The sequence below is a fragment of the Nannospalax galili genome, unplaced genomic scaffold (genome assembly GCF_000622305.1).
Source record: "Nannospalax galili isolate Female #2095 unplaced genomic scaffold, S.galili_v1.0 scaffold1025, whole genome shotgun sequence".
In the NCBI taxonomy this organism is placed as follows: domain Eukaryota; kingdom Metazoa; phylum Chordata; class Mammalia; order Rodentia; family Spalacidae; genus Nannospalax; species Nannospalax galili.
Genome location: NW_008353598.1, coordinates 781,730 through 795,018, shown reverse-complemented (window position 1 = coordinate 795,018; position 13,289 = coordinate 781,730).

Genomic DNA, 13,289 nt, shown 5'->3' with positions numbered 1-13,289 from the left:
TTGTGGCCTTCTGTGTGCATCACATCTGATGTACATGGAAGCCTCACTGGTGAGAGTTGACAGGTGCATTAGCCCTCTCTCTACCCTTTATTCTGCTATGTTCCATGAGCCTTGGTTGTAGAGATTCGACTGTAGATGTGTCAGCTAGTACCAGGCATCTCCCAGGCGTATGTTGTCTGTGCCTGATCAAATGTTCAAGTCTGCAGTAGCCTCCATCTTTTGCAAAAAGAAGCTTCTTTATCCACCTGAGCCAACATATATTAGGTACACTGTCTCCTTACATTGCAAACCAGAAGGTATTCCTACCAGAGAATTTGATAAACATCCAGACAGTCTCCTTATAACTTCATAGCATATACATCTGGATATTTGTTTACATTAAATAAAGACTCGTTTTCAAGCTTCTTTTAATTCCTCAAAGTAAGAGAATACCAGAATGCTAATACAAAGGTTTGTAAAAAGACGCTGCCAATGCCCTGCTAGCCCCAAAATCAATTCAAAAGATGGCCTTAGGGGGCTGATGATGTAACTTAGTTGGTAGAAGTCATGCCTAGTAAGTATAAGACCCTAGATTTGATCCCCAGTCCCACATAAACTGGACATGCCTGCAGTCCCAGCACTGGAGAGATGGGGGTAGGATGATCAAGAGACTGAGGACTTCCACAGCTATATAGGGAATTTGAAGTCAGCCTGGTCTACATGAGATCTTGTCATAACAACAACAAAATGCAAGATACATCACCGTACTTTTTATAAGGTCTTTTTATTTTGTGTGTGTGTGTCTGTGTGTGTGTGTTTTGTTTGTGATACTTAAATGGAATCCAGGCCTTATGTACACTAGGCCAAGAACTCTACTCCTGAGCTACATCCCCAGCACCAGAAAAGAAGTCCTTTTAATAAAACCACCACTGAACACTGTGGAGGACACCCAGGAAAGATCTTTGAGACATCAAATTTCATAATATGGCCAATTTGCAAAATAAGAATACATTTACATTCTAATTCATTTCTCGATAGTATAGGAAGCCTGAAAAGTGAACTTTTGACAGACTTTCAACAGGGAAAGAGAGCTGTCTTATTTTCAATTCCATCAAGCTTATATTTGTAGCAGAAATAAGAAATTCATTGGTAAAGGAAACTATAAGAGGCAGAACTGATGGAATATTTAACCCACTCATCTAACAAGGACCAATTTTCCCTCCCTGAAAAACAGATTTGGTGAATAAACATGTTCCTGCAGACTGGTAAGTTTTTCCTCTGAAAGCGGCACAATCAGAGGATTAATGCCAGGTACGAATCTTACAGCAATGGTCCCAAGAATTCCACCCAAGGGGAAAACAGAAAATCTGAGAGAAAACTTGGAACAAGAGAAGCAGATATTTCCCTGAGGTTGTCTAAGGTCTTGTTTAGAATGATAGAATATCTTATTAACTTCCAAACAGATACAATTTTAGATTATCTATCAAATAACTTATAATTTGAGTTTTTAATTTAGCTTGGGATAGAAACTTCTAATTATCAATCGCTCCTAGTCTTAGTTCCAAATCCTACATAAAATACTTTAATATATTTGCCATTTTAAATTACATTTTCCTGTGATAACAAATTAATCCCCCACATCTTAAGACAATAACATCATATTTCTTAGTCAAGTCTGATGTAGGTAACTTATGGCTGCATCACCCAGTTATTCAGGAACTCAAGTGACAAACACCCAACAATCCCAACATAGGACCCCACTGCCAAGTTAGGAGCAAAGCAGTAAATGAACCTCCAGCTTCCATTCTGTACTCAAGCCCAGAATGCACACAAATGCTTCTGACACTCTGCTGCAGTCAGAACAAATCACGTGGTTTCAACCCAACTAGAATGGAAGCTGTGGTGTAAACAGGAGCACATCTAGTGAGAAAACATTAAATGTTTCTAGAATACCTAGAAGCCTTTTCCTGGTGGCCAGAAACCTCCTACTACATTCACTCAAAATCTGATACACCCCAGCTTTGGACAAAAAAGATCTACCTCCTCCTATCTGATTCTTGGCTTTAGAATTGAAAGTTATGCCAGCAAGATGGCTCAGTAGGTAAAGGCAATTGCTATGCCAGTCTTGATGGCCTGAATTCAATTCCCAGAGTCCATGTAAAGGTGGAAGGTGAGACCAACTGTACAAGTTGTCCTCTGCCCTCTGCATGTGTGCCATGGCACATGCACCACACATACCTCTCTCACACATATGCAAATAATAATAATAATAATAATATGAAAGATTTTAAGAATAGAATTGAGATGCTGGAGAGATGGCTCAGTAGTTAAGAGCACTGGCTGCTCTTGCAGAGGACCAGGGTTCAGTTCCCAACAACCACATGGCTGCTAACAACCATCTGAAACTTCAGTTCCAGGGAATCTGACACCATTTCTCCTTGTGCATTATATATACAAAAATGCATATTTTTGTGCATTATATATACAAAAATGAAGGCAAAACATTCATACACATAAAATAAAAATAAAATTTTTAAAAAGAAAAGAACTGAATCCACTAATCAAATTGATTCTTACTATTAAGGAAAAATAATATCTTTTTCATCAAAGAGACATTTATGAGAAGAAAAGAGCTTTTGCTTTAGAATAACAGAATGCTCTGAACCTATCTTGAGACTTTATTATGATACTAAACCCTGTGTTTTAAATTTTAGTTATTAATAGCAACCAAGCCTGATGGCACATGCCTATAATCCCAGAATTCTTGGAAACCAAGACAGGAGAATCATCAGGTAGGGCTACATAAGTGAGTTCCAGGCAGCCTAGGCTGTATAACAAGGCTGTGCCTCAAAAAAGAAAAAAAAAAAAAGACAGTAAATAAATATATAAGAAATCAGTTTGCTATGGGAATTGTATACACTGAATTACAACCTTCTCAGAAGCAGGACACCCTAACACATCTCAGCACCTCCGGAAGTGCCTAGAACAGCGTCGTGCATGAAAGGCGAGGGATTTACAGCTGCATCAGGAGTCCCTTTTCCTGCTGGCTACACCATGAAATCATTCTCAGAGAGTAGAAGAGTCAGCATCTGAGGGGCACTGAATTTCATAAAAAACTACAAGTGGCAGCCATATTTTTGACATTTTAGCTTCAGTGTTTCTGATTCCATGAAGTGGCTTCTGTCTCAAGCAAACTTGCTTAGATTAGGGCCTAACGGTTTTCACCGATGCTTTGATTTGAAAGCTCTCCCACTTTAACACTTTCAAAGGACAGCCTGAATGGGTGTATTTGATCTTCCCTTTAGAAGAGGAAGTAAAAAGTTCCATTCATCGTACATCACACATCAACTCTATGAATCTAATCTAAGCTTTATTTTCATATCTAATCACATCTAACTTTTCCCACTTTTGGCTTTAGCTGTCATGTAATCTGGCCATGCATCATTTCTCTACTCCCACATATACTAAAGCTTGCAAAGATTTCTATTAAAGGATTGCATAATTTTGGTCTAAATTTGCCTAACCTCTCAGGAAATAACTTTGACAAGTTGAGAAGACTTTAAAATATTGCTCATGAAGCCCTGAAACTTGATGTCATTTTCCCAGAAAGATGTGGGGCCATTTATCCCACTATGACCACTGCACCGCAACTCTGAATCTGGACCACTTGTGACTGTTTATATCAATGCAGCATGACAGAGTAACTCTGGGTGATGTCTGAGGCAAGTCAGAATAAATAATTGGACTTTATCTTGAACACTAGATCAAGCATGCTTGGAATCCTGAGCTACTATAGTAGAAAGAAAATTAGCCCAAATCCATCAAGCCACAAGAAAACCAAGTCACACTGAGAAGTCCTGGGTCACTCAGGGGACAGAGAGGGCAAGGGTCTTTATTATGGTTACCACAGGAAAAGCAAAATAGAATTAGTTAACTTGAATAATTTCAGTGAGTCCGGGCCGCCTTTAATTTCATCACTCAGGAGACAGAGGCAGGCAGATCTCTATGAGTTCAAGGCCAGCCTAGTCTACATAGCCAGTTTCAAGCCAATTAGGGCTACACAGTGAGACCCTGTCTCAAAATAAATGTATTTCAGTGAGCCTTCAGGCACTGTGCAGTGTCCCTAGCTGTCTAGTACCTTGCCAGTGCCATTAAGACAGCAGAACCATGACTTTGCTCTCCAAACAGGTTGGGAGTATGCCTTCAAGTGAGTCCTTTACAATCTCTAGGAACTGGCTAACTCTGGAGGAGCAGTTCCTCCAGGGTTACCAAGTCACCAAGATGTCAAAAACACCTCCAAAGACCTCCAAAGGTCTCCCTTCCTTCCAAGCTGTCCCTTCCTGCTCTGGCAAACTAGTTATTCCCTGTCCCACCCCAAGTACTCCTCCTTTTGATTTACCAGAAATAAAGGGACCGACACATCTCTTTAAGGAAAGACAGCAGCTGCAAAAAGCCTGTGTATGGAGCAGGTAACCAGGAGCCCCGATTAGGCAGGTCTGCTGTTAATCTGATCAAAAGACCTGGGTGTAGATTTAGGCACCAAACAAATTCAAAGTGTGTTTGTGGCCTGAGTCTCCCTAAACTCAAGTTGTACTAAATCCTATCACTTTCAGGAAATGACTGCAGGTTAGGTTGGTTTCAAAAGCATGTGGTTTCAAAAGCACCGCTAAATCCAGGACTTTGCCTACATTTGTTCATCATGGCCAATTACTCTGTCTTCTCTTTACCTATCTAAAATCTATCATTTTCTAAAGTGCATTTTGAGAAAAAGAAAGACAACTTTAGTCTGGGTCTTCCAAGACGAGGCTTGTGCTGGTTTTTCACATCATTCGTTTAGGTCACTTGACAATCCTAAAGGGAAAATATTATCAGCCCTGTTTACCCACTAGTGCAAAGAGTGATTAAACTGAGCTCATGCAGCTGATAAACAGAAAAGATGAGATTCAAAGGTTAGTGATGCTGACAACCCTGCTCTTATCCAAGTTCCATCCCTTCCTGGAGACTGGCCCCAGACCTCACTCACCCTCCTTTCTTAGAAATTATCCCACTCTTCTGAGCATGTTACAGATTTATTAGAAACTATTTTCCACTTAGATCGTAATCTCTTAGAAGGTAGGGATAAGGTAAAAATTACTTCCGGTTCCCACAAAGCATCTTAGTATTTTCTCCTAGCTGTATTTTTCTTGTAACAACATGAACAATAGAAAATCACAAATTAAAAGAAAAAAGAAATGAGCCATTCCGATTTCCGCTTGAGCATGTGGTGTGCCGGAAAGCATATTGTTCCCATCTATTGAACAACAAAAAGCCAGGTTAAAGACAAATTTCCAAATTTCCACAAGTCTATCAAAAAGCTTAAGTAACAAAGCAAGCAAATAATCCAAAATCTGTGGAGAGAAGGTGCCTGTTGAGGGAAATGGGACAAAGCCATGCACTTGCCTGGGGCAGATACAGCCAGATACTAATGAGAATTCAGGTACAAGCGCTGATAACTGACGAAGTCAAGAGATGGTTGGTGAGACTGCATAAATGCCCTAAAGACTAAAGGTGTTGGGAGGGTGATGTGTGCACTGCACACACCCCACCAGGTTCTCATGAGGAAGACGCCAGAGTGAGGGCGGGGGATTCCCTTGCATTTCAGACCTAAAAGAAAAGAACAGCAGCCACTGCAGCAAGAACATAAATCCCACCAAGACCCTTCTGCCAAATATTACTTATGGAGCAAATGCTTTAACCTCTACTAGAGAAGGGCTAAAAAATTGTCACTCTTGGGGGATTTTTAAAAAATAGACATAGAGAGAGATATAGAGAGAGAGAGAGAGAGAGAGAGAGAGAGAAGAAAACAGATGCAGGAAAAAATACTGGGATCAAAACTATGGTGTGTGGTTGGGGAGGGTATAAAGGCCACAGGTGATTCTGAGGGCTAAGGCTTGAACTAGGCTTGGTGGCACACAGCTATGATCCCAGCACTTAAGAGGCAGAGGCAGGAATATCATGAGTTTGAGGCCAGCCAGAGCCACATAATGAGTTTGAGGCCATCCTGGCATACTCAATGAGACTCTGTCTCAAAAAAATCAACATGAATTTTCTTCCACTGAAACAGAGTCCTACAAGCTCCTGGGAACCTGCTCATATGATTCTATGGCAATTGTGTCAGCATACACAAGTCCCATGCAAACTCAGGCAGACAAAAACCCAGAGCTGGAAAACCCCGATCTTAGCTGAAGAAATATTGGCAACTGATTGCTGCTAAGTGAAGAAGAGCTGATCTTCCTAAAACAAGGGACTCTAGATAGACTGACTAGACCTCAGTGGATAGACTTGCACTGGGGAATGTCTGAGGACACTGACTTGACACAGAGGGCCTTAACAGGGATGACAGAGTATATGGGCTCTAGTGGGGTGCTGGGGGGGTATGGGAGGGTGCCAGTGGGGACAGGGGTATAAAGATGATTAAGATTGATTGAGATATTCCATACGAAATACACAAAAGTTCAATTAAAAATGTTCTATTAAAAAATCAACATGTGATTCCTAGATTTTACATCACTGCATAAAATGTCAGTATATATGACATGAAAATAGAAGCAAAGCTGTCTGGGCAATAAAAATTACTACTGGGAGGGGAGAGAGATGACAAATGAGAGGGCAAAGGAATATGGGGGAATAATATACTCAGAATACAACATACACTTATATGAAAACCTCCTTATACAAACTAGTGCCATGCACAATGAGTATACACCAATGGGCAAAAGGGAAAAGTAAATCACAAACGGAAAAGACTGAGGCTTAATCAAAATAAGCCTCCTCCTACTCACCAACACCAAACCAACAACCCTCAATGTGAACAGCAAGTCATGATGTAATATTTCTGGAAGAGAAAGGAACATTTCTCTAAGAAACAGCATGAAAGGGAGACCTAAAGCTGAGGGTAGAGCAGACTTCAAGAAAGACTCCGGGAAAATCTCACATACTTTTTCTTGATTATTTATCTAATGACCACTTGATTAGAAGAAGCACTTCATTACAGCATTAACGTATTCACTAACAATTTCCAGAGCAAAGATGTATCTCTTTCAAAATTGGCTATAAATTTTTAGGTTCACAGTTGAATTAATAGTTATACAGTATTGAACTCAGTATAAACCCTATAAGACATAAAATTGAATGAGGTTTTAACCTTTAAAAAAGATCTCCATTTCATTTTAAAATATACTTTCTCACACAAGAAAAACTCATTTTTAATGCTACTAACACTTAGATATTTGTACATGTGTCTCTAATCTCTGTATACCTGATTATTACTAGTCACAGTCACTTTCTGAAAATCTCACATACTTAAAGACAGGTATTGCTGGAAGAATTTGAGAAGTGTGAGCACTGAGTGTAACCATAGCAACTACCTATTTCAAATCCAGTCCAACGCCTCACTAGCTAAACACAAATACTCATACTCAAAGTCTAAAAGAAAGAAAGGGTCCACGGACCAGCATAAACCGACCTCCCATAGCCTCTACTGCCATACACATGCTATCTAGTTTTCAAACAAAAAAAGTTACAAGGCGCATGAAAAGCTGTGAAAAAATAATACAATGCCCAAGAATCAAGTAATATCTGTTACCAGATTCAGCTATTATACAGATATTTACAGTCTCTCATGGAGAATTTAAAACAATTATGAATAAAATGTCCCCGATGGAAGACATAGATAATATCCAAGATCAGATGGGCAACTTCAGCATAGAGGTGGAAGCCATAAGAAATGACCAAGTTCAAATCCTGGAAGTGAAAAACACAGCAACAGAGTTGGAAAATGCCCTTTAAAGTGCTAGTCAGATTTCGGATTTTTGTCACTGCGAGATAAATACTAGAGGTAAACAAATTATAGCAGGAGAGGCTTATTTTGGCTCATGAGATATTTTAATCCATGGCCACTTAGCTCCCTGGTTTCTGAGCTATGGTGAGGTGGAGCATCAGGAAAGGGAGATGTGGTAGAGAACACCACTTACCTTGTGGCTGCTGGGAAACAGAGGGGAGGAAGGATCCTGGGACAAGATATCCCCTTCAAAGACACATCCCCTAGTGACCTGTTGTCCCAACTTGGCCCCACCTCTGAATAGTCCTTTAAACTGTCAACTCATCAATGGACTGATTAGTTCATTAATGAGATTACAGTCCTCCTTATAGTTCATCACCTCTTAATGGCCCCCACTTTGGACACTGCTCTGAAAAGAACCAGACATTCAGAGCATGAGTGTCTGAAGGACATTCCAGACCCAGACCATAAAATACTGCTGCATCATACTCAACACAACCCAGGAAAGAACCAGTGACCTTGATAGGTCAATAGAAATTACCTAAGCTAAAACACAAAGGGAAAAATACTTGAAGCAGTGAGGACAGAAATTCTAGGTACCGTGAGGTCTGTCATGTGGTCTAGTGTGTATATAATTGGAATGCCAAAAGAAAAACATATAAGAACATGAAAAAAGAAACAGCTGCGCACATACACACACACACACACACACACACACACACACAGAGGCATACACAGCTATGAATTTCATATTTGAACTATCAAAAACAAAATGCACATAATAGGAAAGCAGAAGGCAGGACTAATGGAAAGAAAAAGAACCAGCAAGAGTGGGCACAGGATGAGGGAGGGGAATCATTAAGAGCATAGCATAGGGCTGGAGAGATGACTCAGCAGTTAAGAGTACCGGCTGCTCTTGCGGAGAGCCCAGATTTGGTTGCCAGCACCTACGTGGTGGCTAACAACCACCTGGAACTCCAGTGTCCTCTTTTGGCCTCAGCAGGCATTATACACATGTGGTGCATCTACATAGTGCAGTATATTAGTTTTCTGTTGTCTCCACTTATAGGAGGAAGGTTACAGTTCCAGAGCGATAAGAGCCCTATGGCATAGAAACACGGTAGAGGCAGAAAGCTGAGAGGTCACATCTTCAAGCAGGCACAAGAAACAGAAAGAGAAACTGGAAGCAGGACAAGGCTATATACTCTCAACACCTCTCTCCCACCCCAGTAATGTGCTTCATCCAGCAAGGCTGACTTCCTACCTCTGCGAACAGCTCCACCAACTTGTGTCAAGTATTCAAATACTTGAAACCTATGGCAGACATTTCTCATTCAAACCACCACACACTCCTACACATAAAATAAAAATAAATAATTTTTTAAAAAAGAACAAAGTGTAACAACACATACTTAGTATGCCATGTTGAGGCCAAATATTTTTTATGCTAATCTAAAAGATCAGTTCTTTTAGGGAGAGTATCCTGAAGGCAGCACCCCCCAAAAAAGAAAAGAAAAAGAAGAGAGGGAGGGAGGAAGGAAGGAAGGAAGGAAGGAAGGAAGGAAGGAAGGAAGGAAGGAAGGAAAGAGAAAGGAAAAAAATTCCCACAAATAAGAGAAAGAACACATTTCCATTAACAGACAATTTTCCACAAAGTCAAGCACTGACTGCCCATTGCTTCACACCATCTTTTCAAAAACGTTTATGTGTGAAATGACATTAAATGGTAGAAATAGTATTTCTTTGCAGAACAGTGGTTTTGCTTAGTCCTTGAAGTTACACTATCTCTTTCTTAACAGCAAGAGTAGATAAACCTTGTTCATTATAAAAATATGAATCCTTTAAGGTCAGTGTCCTCCAATAACAAGATCTGTCTAGGCCTATGGACATCACCCTCCTAAGAGCTGGAGGGGAGAGAAACTGAGACCAAAATGCCAAAGAGCTTGTTACTTGCTGTGCTGTGAGAAACAATTGTTTCTTGCTCTGGAATCTTTTTTCTGAACTTTTGGATTGTCAATATGATAAGATTACTGACTAAATTTTTTATTAATTATAAAACAGAGCCAATGAACATTTTTATAGTAGATTTCACATCAGAAATCATTCAGGACAGAAAACAAAGGGTAATATCTTAAAAGTGCTGAAAGGAAAATGTCAACCCAGTGTTCAGTTTCCTGCAATATTAAACATATATATATATATATTCCAAACCTGGAGGAGTATTAGAATAAATGAATAAGGAAGCCCTAGGAAACAAATGCCTGCTACCATCATGCCTAAAGTTCTCATTTCCTTTTGGATCCTAGACTACTGCTGAGTAGTCTGAGAGGAGATAGACACTGTGACCAGGTCTGGAAATCATGAAAATACAAACTAGCAGCACTGAGGCCAGATGCTTTAGATACTTTTGACAAATACTGCAAAGGATATTGAGAGGTGAAGTCATTCGAATCAGGGGTTCCGATGCATGCATCTGTTCACAGGACTACTGCTGCAGCAGAGTCCAGACTCTACCTCCAAACTTACACTGACACTGCAACAAACAGAATAAAGAAAAAATATGAAATTCTGTCAGAGAAACAATTTTTTGGGAGACCCTTAAATGCTTCACAGAAAGAAAACCTGTAGGAAGTGTTACATTTTGTGAGTTTTCATAGGTGGTAGCAAACTTGAGGGTTTTATACCTTCATTTGGACTATGTGCCACGTGGACTGGTAAGTTTGGTAAGTCTGGTATATATATGGTATATATATATATATATATATATGGTATAAATATTATATATATATGGTAAGTTTGACCACGTTATTATCAGTGGTCACCAATATCAACTTCTTTCTGGGTAAAGGAATGGCTACTTCCCAGTCTCCTTCAATTAGAAAAGGTCATGTGACAACTTTGGCCAACAAAGTTGAGCAAAAATGACCTGTCACTTTCATCCTGAAGCCATGAAATGTTTCTTTTGTCAAGAATATGGATCTTACATGGAGTTGGCAGACAGACACAATTAAAGAGTTCTAAATCGCTGAGCTATTGCATGGAGGACACCTGCCTTGGCAAGTTGCCCAGACCCACAAAGAATTCACACGTTAAGCCACTGGGAAAAAAATCAACATAAGAAATTAACGACCTCTACAGTTATACTTTCCCTGAAGTATTTTATATATCTTAAGAATATCAGAACAACATAAAAGGAAAGAAAATTGGGTGAAAAGGATTTAAGAAATAAAAATCCCGAGAGGGGAATATTTACAAACTCTTCCTCAGTTTTTGCTTTCACTGTGTCATCAAGCAGGAGGCTGTCTTTAGTTCTGATCTTGAGATGACTACCTGCATGGGCCAACCTATGTAATCTCACTTATTTTCCCATATCAGAACAACACAATATTAAAAAGCAAAATCCCGATGTGATGAAAATCTCTCCGTTTCACAGTCAGTTGAAAACGCTGTAGCCTGCAGCCAGAGAGCATTCTTCTGCTGGATCTTTTTTCAATACCCTAAATTAACCAGCTGGAATTCCCTTTTAAGTGCCAACCTACTCAGCCTTGCAGAATGCAGAGTTGTTCTTTTAGTGGCAGATCTGCCTCTCATCACAGAGATGGAATAGCACATTCTTGACTTTATCAAAAAGCAGACTTCTGATACATAAGCTCCAGGAAGGTAAAGATAGGTCCCAGAGCACTTGTTCCAGTCAGGATATATGTACACTGTACGTAGAGCAAAGTAGGCTTTTGGAGTACTGACTGTCACTGAACAAAACCCTCAGCAGTAATATCCAGGGCTATCTAGCGCACAATAAGTCAAAAAAAGAGCTGTTGTAAAAGAAAACTCAAACTGATTAAATATATCAATGAAGAAGCGCTCCAGGAAGAAGGGACAAAAGATCAGGCACAATGTTTCAAAAATGGAGCCAAGAATGTTCCGATTTTCTGAAATTCTTGTTTGGGAACTATACCATACTACTTAAAGATCAACTTGATTTTTGAAAGACCTAAAACTAAAAAAAAATAAAAAACTCAGAAGTATAATAATTTACTTCTGGCAGAAAGATTAAATGATACAATAGAGGCTTTCATTTATTTATCAAAAACAACTTATACATCTGTCATATGCCACGTCCTGAACAGACCTAATTCATGCAGTGGATGCTATTTTGAGAAGCCAGTTTTCTGTCCTCCCTTCATCTTTCTCTTTTCCCAACATAATAGAGAAGTCTGTCCTTCAGGCTACAGAGTTAGATTGTTTATTTCCATGTCATCCCCCTAACAGCTGTGCAACCCCAACAAGTGATTTCATTTCTGTGCTTCCATTTCTGCCTCTGTAAAGCAGGAATAACAACTGTGATGATTTTAAAAGTTAAAAATGCAACACTCTTAGAACAGTGTCTGTACCTTAACAGAGGCTTGGTTCACCCTGCATCATCTGCTCTTCATCTTTGATCTGTTGTTATTCAAACTGGTGGCTCTCCATTGTGTTGGGAGAAATATAGGACAGAGAAGACAGAAGAAGCATTTCCTTTAATAAGTCACTCTGAGGGCCCAGGAGAATCAGTATCCCAGGATGCCAGGGAAGAGGCCCAAAGCCAAGCTAAAAGGGACTTTAATTGGCAAGAACCTGGAAAAAAAAATCAGCTTCAAATAAATCATAGGGCTGGTCGTGCCACACAGTGGTTGAGCACTTGGATAACATATGCAAGGCCCTGGGCTCTGCTGCCAGCACTTAGAATAGAAGTAATAAAAATTGTATTTTTGTATAAATCCTTCCTCAGTACTACCAATCACAGAGAACCAGCTAGCTGCTTGCACATGAACATTATTTTTATTAACTATTAGAAATGAGATCTTTTTTTCCTTCATTTTCTGTATACTTTAAGCATTTCCCTGATTATTAAAAAATTGAATATAGGTTTTGCTTAACATATACTGTATTTTGTAAACAGTTGAACTCAATTTTTAACTTCTTAATTTTTTTTCTAGTTAAAAAAAAAGAAATTGTTCTGCAGTTTGACTTGAGTGTTAACTTTTTAAAATATAAGCACTGGGGCTAAGGAAATGGCTCAGGCAGCAAAAGCACTTGCCGTACAAGCATAAGGACCTGAATTCAGATCCCCAGCATCCATACAAAGCCAGATAAGGTAATACACGCCTGTAATCCCAGTGCTTTTATGGCAAGATACGTGGTGGAAACAGAAGAATCCCTGCAAATTCACCAGTTGGCTAGCCCAGCTTACACAGTGATGAACAAGAGACCCTGTCTCAAACGAGGTAGATGGTGAGGACCAACACGCAAGGTTGTCTTCTTACTTCCATACGCACATGGCCCATGCACACCTACACCCACGTTCACAAAATAAAAATATTAATGCTGGCAGAAAATACCAATTTCCATAAAAATATGACAGTATTTTTGTAAACTGATTAAAATTAGTTTGGCCATCTTGGTTTATGGTGTTTTAAACTTGAAATGGAATATATCAAACCAGTCAACATGT